Raw genomic sequence first — 14,142 nt, 5'->3', positions numbered from 1 at the left:
ACTGAGACCACACCAGCACCGTGATAGAGAGCACTGAGACCAGCACCTTGATAGAGAGCACTGACACCACACCAGCACCGGGATTGAGAGAGAACACTGACACCAGCACCGAGATAGAGAGAGAGCACTGACATCAACAGCGAGATAGCGAGCACTGACATCACACCAGCACCGTGATAGAGAGCACTGAGACCACACCAGCACCGAGTTAGAGAGAGAGCACTGACACCAGCACCGAGATAGAGCACTGACAGCAGCACTGGTACCAGCAACTCGCTGCGGGACCAAAAAATATGACACCGCTCAACCTCTTCAAACAGGAGGGTACGGGCATATAGTACGGTGTGCTTTTTTTGTACAAGGAAGTAAGCCAAAGGTAGAAAAAAGGTCTGTGTGCTAGATTAAACAAATCGTTTTAAAGAGTTATGCATATACATAGTCTACTGGTCACATGTGTTGAATTCCTCAGAGATCCATGCTTCATTCATTTTTATAAATGTGAGGTAGTCAACACTGTCGTGAGCTAGGCGAGTGTGCTTATCGGTCACGTTCCCCCCTGCTGCGCTGAACGTCCTTTCGGACAGGACACTGGACAAGGGGCAAGCCAACAGTTCCATTGCAAATTGGGCAGGCTCTGGCCAGATGTCAAGCCTGCCCACCCAGTAGTCCAGGGGTTCATCACTCCTCAGAGCATCCACATCGGCGGTTAACCCGATGTAGTCGGACACCTGTCAGTCTAGGCGTTCCCTGATGCTGGATCCGGATGAGACCTGTCGATGGGTCGGCTGAAAGAATGACCTCATATCAGAAGTCACCAACACAGCTTCAAACCGCCCTCTTCTTGCAGGCGCTGTTGGATTGGTACCAGCAACTCTTTCTCTGGGACTGGGAATTCCTCCACTGCCAGCGCACGCAAAAGCAGAATGCAGCATTGCTCCATTCTGACAGCCCTCTGTGATGGTGGTAACATTTCCGGCATTTTGTGTTTGTACCGGGGGTCTAAGTATGTTGCCACCCAGTACTGGTCCTTGACCTTTATGCTTTTTATACAGGGGTCCCTGTTAAAACACTGGAGCATGAAGGCCCCCATTTGCACTAAACTGGAAGCAGTGTGGTGGCCTGGCTCCTGCTCATCATCCAGGATAATTTCATCGTCCTCGTTCTCTCCCCATCCACGCACAACAGGGATCCCAGAAATGTTTAAAGCATGCTCTTCTTGCTCCTCTTCATCCGCCCCGGCACCATCCTCCTCTGACTCCTCTTCAGACTCCTGTTGTTGACTTGTCTCAGATAGAGTAGCCCCCCTGGGAATTCATCCAGCATTGTGACTTCCTAATCTTCCTGCTCCTCCACGGCTTGATCGATGACACGGCGCAATGCACGCTCCATAAAGAAGGCATAAGGTACCATGTCACTGATGGCGCCATGGCTGCGACTGACCAGTTTGGTGATCTCATCAAATGGCCCGCAGAAGTCTGCATGCATCGCGCATGAGCAGCCACTGGTGCGGTGAAAAAAAACAAGCTCCCCAGAACCCGTTCTGCCGCAGAGTTTGTATAGGTAGTCGTTAACTGCACATTTCTGCCTATCAAGCATATAGAAGGTTGAATTACATTGCGTCGGGCGATCGCAAATAAGACGTCTGACCGGCAGATTGTGTCGCCACTGAATGTCAGCAAGGCGAGCCATGGCCATTTAAGATCTTCTGAAATGGGCCGAGATTTTCCTTGCCTGCCGCAAGATGTCCTGGACCCCAGGGTATTGGACAACGAATCGCTGCACGACCAAGTTTAAGACGTGTGCCATGCATGGCACGTGTGTAATTTTGCCCTGTTTCAATGCGCTAAGCAGATTGGCACCATTGTCACACACCACTTTACCGCTAGCAGCGGAAAGGGAGGAGTCAGCCAAGGAGGAGAGGGAGGAGGATGGAGTAGGAGGAGGAGGAGAAGAGGCAGGCCTGCATGCAATCCGTGGTGGTAAAACCAAATCTACACAGATGCCACGGGTTACATGCTTGACAGCCGTCAGAAGGTTTACCCAGTGGGCAGTAAAAGTTATATACCTTCCCTGCCCGTGTTTGCTAGACCACGTGTCTGTGGTCAGATGTATCTTGGCACCGACACTGTGTACCAGAGATACATTCACTTGCCACTGAACATGGGATGCCCTTCTGTGAGAAATACTTCCTTCCTGGGACCTTTCATTGTGGTGTTCCAATGGCCACAAATTTTCGAAAGGCCTCCGAGTCCACCAGTTTATATGGCAGTAGTTGGCGGGCTATCAGTTCTGACAAGTCAGCCATCAACCGTTGGGCAAGAGGGTTATTCGGCGTCATCATTTTTTTACACTCGAACATTTGGCCCACGGAAGCCTGCTTTTTTGCAGAAAAACGTGAGGATGGCATGATGTAAGGTGGAGTGGAGGACAATTGTGAGGAGAGAGGAGAAGAAGTAGAAGACGAGGCTGGATGGTGAGAGCCTGGAGTGTGGCTTTGTGGGTTCCGTTGCTCCCACTGTGCTCGGTGCTGGCAGCTCATGTGCCTTCTTAAGGCGGTCGTCCCTAGGTGAGTGTTGGGCTTACCGCGACTTATGCGTTGACTGCAAAGATTGCAGATGGCAACACTATTGTCAGCAAGTAAGTTCTGTCTGCTTCTCATCCCTATCTGCTGGTCCATATCTCCCTCTGAACTCCCCTCCTCTTCCTCTCTTGTGGGCACCCACGTGACATCACTAGACACGTCATCATCGGCGTCACCTTCCCCACTGCTATAATTGGAGATCTTGACGTAGGCAACAACAGCGGGGACCAACCTCCGCCTTGGGCTGATCTGGGTACTGTTGTCAGACTGCTGAGTGGCGGTTGTTGCTACCTCCTCTTCCTGATCCAATGCCAAGAATGGCTGCACATCGGAAATGTCTTGTGATGGATCGGAAAATAATTCCTGTGACTCAAGCGGAAGGTATCTGGTGGGGATGTTGGTGGTAGTGTCTTTGGGGGTGCACACAGCAGAGAGTAAAGAGGATGCAGATCGAGAGGATGAGGGTGCAGAAGAGTAAGGCTGAGTGAGCCACTCAACCAAGTTTGATGCATCCTTTGACGTAATCGCACGCACCTTCTGCAATTTGCCACTTTGGCTCAAGTCTGTTGCTCCTGCCCCACTCCTACCACCCCTGCGGAAGGGCCTGCCTCTTCCTCTGCCTGTCATTTTTTAAATGACACTGTGACAAGTCTCTCGAGAAGTGCAGTATGTATGTGGAAGAAGGTATATAACACCCCGCTTCAATCTGTCATTTTTGGGGGCCACTGGTCTATCACACCAGTTATAATACTTTTTTTTTTTTTTTCATTTCATTTGTCACTTTTTGTAGTATCACTGCAGAACCGCTCAGCAGTCACAATGCTGCACAGTGGAAATGCACTATACTATGCTTTCTATATGTACAAGTATTTTATACGCATATTACACCCCTATATACTGCACACCAAATAGTACACCTATACCAGTCCTTAAAAAGACCTTTGTGGACCTAGTAGCTAGTGATTTGCAGACTGTCCCTCAGTACACTGACAAAAGACAGCTGCAGAATCGGTCAGCGCTCAGCAGTCAAGTATAATAGGCTTTCTATATTTGAAAGAAAGTATATAATACGTGTACAACCCTATATACTGTACACCTATACCAGTCCTTAAAAGGACCTTTGTGGACCTAATAGTAATAGCTAGTGATTAAACTGACTGTCCCTGCTCCATACAGCGTCCTGTCCCTACACTGACAAAAGACATCTGCAGAATCGGTCAGCAGTGCACTCAGCAATCAGCAGCACAGCAGTCAGCAGCAGTGCACCAGAACCCTATATACTGTACACCTATACCAGTCCTTAAAAGGACTTTTGTGGACCTAATAGCCAGTGATTTGTGTCACTACAGTCTGTCCCTGTTCCACACAGCAACCTCTCCCTACACTGACAAAAGACAGAATGTAAAATGTCCGCCAGATCAGGTCTATTTATAAGATGGGGGAATGTCCAATTGTCCATGTGCTGAAATGTCTCAATTGGCTGTCCTGTACCTCGTGATGGATGTGTCATCATGGGTCAAAGTTCTTTCATAATGTAAACGCATATGTCTGCTGCGCGAACAGCGCCAGAAGTCCACCGGTTTGGCAAATCGCGAACACGCAAAATTCACCGTGAACCGACCCCCGGGCGAACCGCAAGGCCATCCCTACTTAGAACTAAAAACAAAGGGAAATGTCATATTAGACCTACTGATGCCCTTGTTTGTGTGCCATTATAACATATTCGATCATTTATTTGTTAAAATATAAAGTCATAGTTTTTTTTTTACTCATGATTGCAGCTTCTTAAGTGCAAGGAAGCGCTTTCTGAATTATTCAACTGTGAAACGTGTGCAATGAAGTAAATCTCTAAAATAAATGTATAGTAGTTTTGTATATATTTTTACTTTGTACATTTTCTGTTTGTTATTTAGGTCTATTTTTTTAAAGGCAGACAGCAGCTGGAGCTCCTGTCTCGTTTCACATATTTTCCAGGGTCTTCCAAAAGCTTGCTATTTACACAGCACAATACATTAATATAACGTTTGCTGTTACAAGTATTGGAGTTATAGCTAAATTTTCTTGTTTGTTTTAGATGAGATTTACATTTCTGAAAGGGAACAGACCCTATTGTGCTATGTCTACAGTGCTTTGGGAATCCTCTGCCATTTGAAACTGTTATTTATACACCCATACACTGTACATCATGGTTACGTTCTTTTTATTTGTTTTGTTTTTTAAAGGGTATGTATCAAGAAAATGAGCATCCCTCTCCTTTCATGCAGTGCATGGGAAAGAACTTGCTCCACCTTTAATTTGACCTATAAACTGTACAACTCAGTTGAACAACAAACTGAAATCTTTTAGGCGCTGGGAAGTAAAAATAAAAAAAAATGGTTGCATCAGTGTGCACACCCTTAGGCCCCTTTCACACTGAAGCATTTTTCAGGCGCTACAGCGCTAAAAATAGCGCCTGTATAGCGCCGGAAAAAAGCGGCTCCTTTCACACTGGAGCAGTGCGCTAGCAGGACGGTAAAAAAAAGTCCTGCAAGCAGCATCTTTGTAGCGGTGAAGGAACCTTCACCGCTCCTACCCATTGAAATTAATAGGGCAGCGCGGCTATACCGCTGCGGGTGGTTTTAACCCTTTTTCGGCCACTAGCAGGGGTTAAAACCGCTCCGCTAGCGGCCGAATAGGCCACTAAAACGACGGTAAAGCAGCGCTAAATATAGTATATAATTATATACTTTATAATATAATTTACCGCCAATGTCCCCAGTTTGAAAGGGGCCTTAAACTAAAACTTTGTTGAAGCACCTATTGATTTTATTACAGCACTCAGTATTTTTGGGTATGAGTCTATCAGAATGGCACATCTTGAATGGGCAATATCTGCCCACTCTTCTTAAAAACACTCCAAATCTGTCAGTTTGCATGGGCATCTCCTGTGCACAGCCCTCTTCAGATCACCCCACAGGTTTTCAATTGGATTCAGGTCTGGGCTCTGGCTGGACCATTCCAAAAATTGAATGTTCTTATGGTGAAACCATTCCTTTATTGATTTGGATGCATGCTTTGGGCTGTTTCATGCTGATAGATGAAGTTCTTCTTCATGTTTAGCTTTCTAGCAGAAGCCTGAAGGTTTTGTACCAATATTGACTGGTATTTGGAACTGTTCATAAGTCCCTCTACCTTGACTAAGGCCCCTGTTCCAGCTGAAGAAAAACAGCCCCGAAGCATGATGTGGCCACCACCATGCTTCATGGTTTTTGTGCCCAACATACCTTTAGGAATTATGGCCAAAAAGTTCAACCTTGGTTTCATCAGACCATAACAGATTTTCCTACATGCTTTTTGGGAGACTTCAGATGTGTTTTTGCAAAGTTTACCTGGGCTTTGATGTTTTTCTTCGTAAACAAAGGCTTCCATCTTGACACTCTACCCTATAGCCCAGACAAAGGAAGAATACGGGAGATTGTTGTCACGTGTACAACACACAACCAGTACTTGCCAGATATTCCTGCAGCTCCTTTAAAGTGGATGTAAACCTGAAAAATATGTTTTTAATTAAGGCTTGAAACTGATACAGTATAGGATTTCATGTCATCTGTGCCCAGTCTTGCCACAAAGAGTTAATCCAGCTCTGAGCAGTCGTCTTCTCTTTTTTCAGTGAGATAAAAATGGACAGAGAAATACCAGCCTGTTCTTCCTCCTTGCTGTGAGTGACAGGTGATTTACATATATCATGCACCAACACTTCACAATTCACATCTCCCTCCCCTCTTTCTTCTCCAGGTTTCCCAGGATTGGCTGTCTTTCTTGGGTTTTGAATGGATGTTTCTCATCATGGGGTGTGATCCACAGATCTGTGTGAGAGGAGGAAATGCATAGTGCAGTGAACTTGCAGGACAGCCAGCAGAAGATACAGACAAGTGATTTGATTTAGGGGAGATGTATCTAATCAGAGCTGGGCAGAGAAGCTACAGTGATCTGATTGTTATGGTGCAGTGTGTGTCTGAGGTCACCTGATCACAGTTGCAACATTCCCTTTGATCACCAGGATGTGTTATATGGGGGAGGGGTGTATGTATCACTTTTCGTAATTACACCCAGTAAGGCTGAATGAGCTCAAAGCTTACAGCCTACTCCTGTCACCTGACTGCTCCTACCAAATTCCTACATAAGTCACCCGACTGCTCCCACCAAGTCCTTACACGAGTCACCAAACTGCTTCTACCAAGTCCCTATTTGTGTCACCTGACTACTCCCACCAAGTCCCTACACAAGTCACCTAACTGCTCCTACTAAGTCCCTACCCATGTCACCTGACTGCTCCCACCAGATCCCTACACATGTCACCTGACTGCTCCTACCAAGTCCCTACTCATGTCACCTGACTGTGCCTACCAAGTCCCTACATGTGCCACCTGACTGCTTCTACCAAGTCTCTACTTGTGTCACATGACTGCTCACACCAAGTCTATATTTTCTTGTACAAACATCACGCTGAATAAAGAAGTCATCATCTTCAGCCTGCACCATGATGCCTTTTCCCATCCCAAATCATAGCTGTCTAATCATGACCTAAACATCTCCATCCTGTCATATGCATCCACCTTCTCATATCCCATATCCATCCACATGATACAGGAGTTGATCAGAGAGTGTGCGGACATGATACAGGAGTTGGTCAGAGAGCGTGCGGACATGATGCAGCTGCTGCCAAATGTGGGCGTGGCTTTAATTGTGTAGCGGTACCCCCATAGAGGCTGCTAAGTATAATGGTCTATCTGTCACCCTGTTCAGCCAGGCACACACTTTTTCATTCCTCAGAGACAATAAAGCAGTCCTTGCATTTTGTTTTTGTTTGTTTTATTGAGGGGAACTTGGATAGAGATGGGGACTCATGAGATGCACAGGTGATCAAACATTGGAACTTGGGACTCTATATACATCCTGTATCTGCATCACTCAATTTCTCCTCTTGCACATCACTTCCTTTCTTCTAAGTATCACTCCATACTCCTGTACATCGCTTCCTCTTTTCTGAGTATTGCTCCGTACTCCTCCTGCACATTGCTTCCTATCTTCCGAGTATTGCTCCATACTTTTCCTGCACATCGCTTTCTATCTTCTGAGTATCACTCCATACTCTTCCTGTACATCGCTTCCACTCTTTCGTTCTCCAGACTAGCTAGCACTGTAGGCCTGACACTGACTCAGCCAGACCAAAAGCAAATGCCCTTCACAGGCAGGGACCGCAGGCCCCTAATGGTGTAGCAAACAGAAAAAAGTAAATTTTGGTACTAGCTGTCCCACATGTGGCTACCAATCCCAGTCAGCCCTCTTCATGCCCTGACAGCCCTCCTGGCTGCTGCTGCATGACTCCACTGCCCACAACACCACAGTCCTCTCCTTTGGCTCTGCACCCATCTCTGACTGCACTCTCCCAGTCCTTTCAGGTGTGCCTCCCCAGTCATCCCGACTGTATATGCCACTCACCAGCCCTGTTGGCTGCAACCGATGATTCCTCTCCCTGGAGACTTGCCCGGCAGTACTCTCTCCTGCTGTCCTCTCTTGCTCCCCTTGTGCCTCCTTTCCAGGACACATCTACGTTTTCTTGGAAAGACCTGTCCACACCCGAACCTAAACCCAAGGTCACCCCCCAGACTGGAGAGCTCCCTTCAAGGCCCCAACAGCCTCAGTACTCAGTACTCAGTTACTTAGTAACTCCTCCACCCAACAAATTCTCCCAAACTGGGCTGACCCTGGGTATTTGAGGAGGCCTGCCCCCTACCAATTCCAAGTTGGGGATTAGTCAGGGCTCCTCAGAGGATGGAGTGTATGGAGGTGGGTAGTATGTGCAGGAGAGGAGTGTGGAGTGTATGGAGGTGGTTAGTATGTGCAGGTGAGGAATGTAGAGTGTACAGTGGTGGGTAGTATGTGCAGGATGGTGTCAGTAGGACAGAGGACAGTGTCAGTAATGTATTTTTTTATTTCACAATTTAATTGTTTAGTATTTTTTTTCAAAATGCTTGTTTGGGACCACTGAATGTTGTTAGTAGAGCAATGGACAGTGTCAGAATTTTTTTTTTTTTTTTTTTTTACAATTTATTTTTGTACTTTTTTCACAGTGATGGGGGTGGGATTTTATTTCTTAAATATATTTTTCCACAGTGCTTTTGGAAAGAGGGAAGGGGCTGTGGACAGTGTTAGTAGGGCAATGGACGGTGTCGGTGGGGCAGTGGTTGGTGTCAGTGGGGCAGTGGTCTGTGTCACTAGCGCAGTGGTCAGTGGTTGGTGTCAGTAGGGCAGTGATCAGTGTCAGTAGGGCAGTGGTCGGTTTCAGTGGCTGGTGTCAGTAGGGCAGTGGCTGGTGTCAGTAGGGCAGTGGCTGGTGTCAGTAGGGCAGTGGCTGGTGTCAGTAGGGCAGTGGCTGGTGTCAGTAGGGCAGTGGCCGGTGTCAGTAGGGCAGTGGCCGGTGTCAGTAGGGCAGTGGCCGGTGTCAGTAGGGCAGTGGCCGGTGTCAGTAGGGCAGTGGCCGGTGTCAGTAGGGCAGTGGCCGGTGTCAGTAGGGCAGTGGCCGGTGTCAGTGGTTGGTGTCAGTAGGGCAGTGGTCGGTGTCAGTGGTTGGTGTCAGTAGGGCAGTGGTCGGTGTCAGTGGTTGGTGTCAGTAGGGCAGTGGTCAGTGTCAGTGGTTGGTTTCAGTAGGGCAGTGGTCAGTGTCAGTGGTTGGTGTCAATAGGGCAGTGGTCAGTGTCAGTGGTTGGTGTCAGTAGGGCAGTGGTCAGTGTCAGTGGTTGGTGTTAGTAGGGCAGTGGTCAGTGTCAGTGGTCGGTGTCGGTGGTCGGTGTCGGTGGTCAGTGTCGGTGGTCAGTGTCGGTGGTCAGTGTCGGTGGTCAGTGTCGGTGGTCAGTGTCGGTGGTCAGTGTCGGTGGTCAGTGTCGGTGGTCAGTGTCGGTGGTCAGTGTCGGTGGTCAGTGTCGGTGGTCAGTGTCGGTGGTCAGTGTCGGTGGTCAGTGTCGGTGGTCAGTGTCGGTGGTCAGTGTCGGTGGTCAGTGTCGGTGGTCAGTGTCGGTGGTCAGTGTCGGTGGTCAGTGTCGGTGGTCAGTGTCAGTGGTCAGTGTCAGTAGGGCAGTGGTTAGTGCCAGTGGTCAGTGTCAGTAGGGCAGTGGTTAGTGCCAGTGGTCAGTGTCAGTAGGGCAGTGGTTAGTGCCAGTGGTCAGTGTCAGTAGGGCAGTGGTTAGTGCCAGTGGTCAGTGTCAGTAGGGCAGTGGTTAGTGCCAGTGGTCAGTGTCAGTAGGGCAGTGGTTAGTGCCAGTGGTCAGTGTCAGTAGGGCAGTGGTTAGTGCCAGTGGTCAGTGTCAGTAGGGCAGTGGTTAGTGCCAGTGGTCAGTGTCAGTAGGGCAGTGGTTAGTGCCAGTGGTCAGTGTCAGTAGGGCAGTGGTTAGTGCCAGTGGTCAGTGTCAGTAGGGCAGTGGTTAGTGCCAGTGGTCAGTGTCAGTAGGGCAGTGGTTAGTGCCAGTGGTCAGTGTCAGTAGGGCAGTGGTTGGGGATGAGAGAGTGAGAGTGGAAACGTTGGGCGCTCTGCCTCTCTCTCCCCTTGTTCCCCGATGGAAGCCAGGAAGCAATGTCTTAATTAAATAATATGCAACCTGGGGGGCGTGTCCAAGATGGCGACCTGAGAGGTTGTGGAAGCCAGAGCTCTGCTGCCTTTTTATCCTGAGCCTACGCTCCTGCTGTTCCTTTTCTGAACAAACTACCTACGGGTGCTCCGGATGTCCTGCAAAACACGGCACAGGGGTAAGAAGCTTAGTTTCACGGACTCCCCCTCGGTACCGGCCCTGACAACTCCCCCTGTAAGGGCGCACAATATGGCGTCGCAGATGGAGATGGAGGACCAGGAAGGGGCTGAGGAGATCGGGCTCAGGGACGTGATGGCTGCCATAGCCACGTGTCAAGCCACCCTGACTAACAAGATCGAAGCCGTGCAGCTGGATGTCGGCCTGGTCCGTCAGGATCTTGATAAGCTCCGGTCCAGAGTTACGGAGGCTGAACAGCGTGTCGGGCGGGTGCAAGATCTTACGACTGACCACGCGGAGTCCCTCCGCTCCCTACATACTCGGGTTCGTGCCCTGGAATACAAGGCCGACGACGCGGAGAATAGGAACCGGAGGAATAACCTCCGCGTTGTCGGCCTCATTGAGGGAGTGGAAGGGAAGAACCCTACAGTTTTCGTGGAGGAGCTACTGCGGACCCTGCTGCCTGACGCGCAGTTCTCCCCATATTACTCCGTGGAACGGGCGCATCGCGTTCCTCCTACCCCGGGGCCTCCGGGAGCGAAGCCGCGCACCTTGATTTTCCGGTTCCTGCATTTTCTGGATAGAGATGAAGCCTTGCGGGCTGCCCGAAGGATGGGAGAGTTGCGTTACCAGAATGCCACGGTGATGATGTTCCCGGACTATTCTATGGAAACACAGAAGCTCCGCAGATCCTTCGACCAGGTGAAGGTAGGCCTGAGGGCGCGGAACATTAAGTACAGTGTCCTCTTCCCTGCAAAGCTGCGGGTACAGGATGGGGAAGCCACTAAGTTCTTTACTAACCCGCGGGAAGCTGCTGCCTGGCTGGAGTCACTACCGTCTCGTCGCTAGAACCGTGGGGATGCCCTTGCCTTGTAGCTGGCTGCTACGGATGCCTACTTCTGTATCCTTCTGTGCCGGATCATCTTTTTCCCCCCTATTTTTTTCTCTGCTGCTGTCCCCCTGGCTAATGCGAGGTGGTGGACCGTTCTGTATTTGACTTGCATACCCATACAGTCCGGCTACGCTTATGCTCAGGTATGAAATACGTTTACATACGAACGAACTTTGGGTGCACTGCGGTCCAGGGGGCAGCGATCTTGGACACTTTTTTGACTTGCCCACGTTTATTTTTTACTCTGCCATGGACCCTTTTCACGATATCCACTCTGGGGGGGGGGGGAGGGTGTGGGGGTTGTTCTGTTTTTCGGCTGTTGTCTAGCTGAACCCTGGTTGGATGCATGTTACATGTACCCGTGTTTCTTTACTAGCTAAAGCCCCTAGCAGGAGCTAGGAGACAAGATGTACAGTTTTTTTTTTTTTCTCCAATTTTTTCTGCCTTTTTACTTTTTTTTTATCCTATTCTACATTGGATGTCAGCACCTCTATGGCTATCTAATGCCTTTGGGCAACACCTCTTGCTATGATCATACGCTCTTTAAGAAATGTACTTGTTGGTTATTTGGGAGATCTATGCACCCTCGGGTTTGGGGGGGGGGGGTGCGGGGTGGGGGGGCGTGGTGTTATATCCGCCGTTGCTGATGGGGAAACTGTTTTGTTCCTTGCTATTTTTTTGTTTTTTTGTTTTTGAGTGTTTATTGGAGTTGCTTGTTGTCCACAGGGGGTACTGTCCACTACATACATGGTGTCATTCAGCTGCACTTTTACTGTTCTGTGCTGGGAGTTTTCTGTGCTGGTAGACGAAAGCAGGGAGGGGCCTGTGGATTTGGGTAGGTCATGTGTGTGTAGAGCAATATGGCTGATATATCTATTATATCTTGGAATGTCCGGGGCCTTAATTCCGCTATCAAGAGATCCTTAGTGTTTAAGTACCTGCAAAAGTATAACCCCCATATCTGTATATTGCAGGAAACACACCTGACTGGCTCACGAATCCTGGGGGTTAAGAGGGCGTGGGTAGGCACTCATTATCATGCTACTTACTCTACGTTTGCCAGGGGAGTTAGCGTTTTGATCCACAGGTCCCTTCCTCTGCAGGTTCATGAGGTGCGCACAGACCCTGGGGGTAGATTTGTAATACTGCGTGTTACCTTATGTGACAGGGATATGGTACTGGTGGGGTTGTATCTCCCCCCCCCCAGCTAATGGACAACTTTTATACGATATTATGCACACTGTTCTCGGATTTCAGATACCGGAGGTTTTTGTTTTTGGGGATTTTAATTTAGTTCCTCAGCACGATGTGGATAGGCTCCGCCCCGCTTCCCGTCCAAGTGGTGAGCTGCAGCTCTGGGCGGACACTTTTGCCCTGGTGGATGTGTGGCGCCACTATCACCCACATGAGAGGGGATATACATGTCACTCCGCCTCCCACCGGGCACTGTCACGCATCGACCTGGCGTTTGCCTCCCCTGGGGCTCTGGGGTGGTCGAGGACTGCGTGGCATTTGCCCCGTGGGATCTCGGACCATGCCCCGCTTATGCTTACCATATCTTTGGCGCCTGCTCCCGGGGTGCGGCTGTGGCGCCTATCCAGATACTGGGCTATAGATGAAAGACTGCAGGAGGGGACGACAGAGGCTATTTGCAATTTCTGGCACCTTAACGAAGGCTCGACAGAGGGTGGGGTGGTTTGGGATGCTTTTAAGGCTGCCATTAGGGGTCATTTTATATCTCACATCGCTTCCATACGTAAAGAGACCTCTAGGTCCCTTGAAGCGTTGGAGGAGGAAAGCGAGAGAAAGGAGGCGGAGTATGTTCGGACGGGGGATGGGGATGCGTACAGGAGGTGGCAGGAGGTCCTCCGGGAAGTGTCCCTACTTAATGTAACGCAGACGCAGCAATCTATGTTGTACTCTAAACAAAGAATGTTTGAACATGGGAACAAGAATGGTAGGTTGCTGGTGTGGCTGGCACGCACCCAGAGGGCCTCTACCCATATTGCTAGTATCCGGAATGTGCAGGGCCGGGAACTTACCTCTCCAGCGGATATCAACAGTAGATTCCATGATTTCTTCCAGGGTGTATATGCATCTAGGTTCCACTACTCGGCTTCAGAACTGCACGACTATCTGGGAGGGATCTCTTTCCCCCAACTCTCAGGTGATGACAGGGAACTGCTGGAAAGGGAATTATCACTGGAGGAGGTCCAGCTGGCCATCGGTAGTCTTCAAGGTGGCAAGACTCCGGGGGCTGACGGATTACCCTCCGAATTTTATTCTCAGCACGCTGACCTTGTGGCCCCTAGGTTCCAGGCTCTTCTTGTTGGGCTCGGGGAGGCGGATGGTCTTCCGGAGTCCATGGGAGAGGCGACCATTGTCCTGATTCCCAAGCCGGGTAAGGACCCTAGGGAGTGTGGGTCTTACCGCCCTATCTCCCTATTGAACGTGGATGCCAAATTGTTGGCCAAGATTCTAGCCACCCGTTTAAATTCAGTGATATCCACCCTGGTGCATGCTGACCAAACGGGCTTCATGCCTGGGAAGGGCACGGACATTAACATCAGGCGCCTATTCCTGAATCTCTCCACTGACCATGATGAGGTGGGCAACAGAGCGATTGCCTCCTTAGATGCTGAGAAGGCATTTGATTCTGTGGAGTGGGAGTTCCTTTGGGGGGTGCTCCGAAGTTTTGGGTTTGGCCCTAGATTCTTGAGGTGGGTGTGACTGCTCTATGCAGCTCCTAGGGCCAGGGTGCGCACCAATGGGTGGATGTCGGAACCCTTCTTTTTGCAATGGGGCACGCTACAAGGGTGTCCTCTATCACCTGGGTTGTTCGCCCTGGCCTTGGAGCCTCTTGCTATACTAATTAGAGCGTCGTCTAT

The sequence above is a fragment of the Lithobates pipiens genome, unplaced genomic scaffold (genome assembly GCF_037356315.1).
Source record: "Lithobates pipiens isolate NorthernLeopardFrog02 unplaced genomic scaffold, aLitPip1_a1.2 Scaffold_8, whole genome shotgun sequence".
NCBI classification, from domain to species: Eukaryota; Metazoa; Chordata; class Amphibia; order Anura; family Ranidae; genus Lithobates; species Lithobates pipiens.
This window is presented reverse-complemented; position numbering follows the sequence as displayed.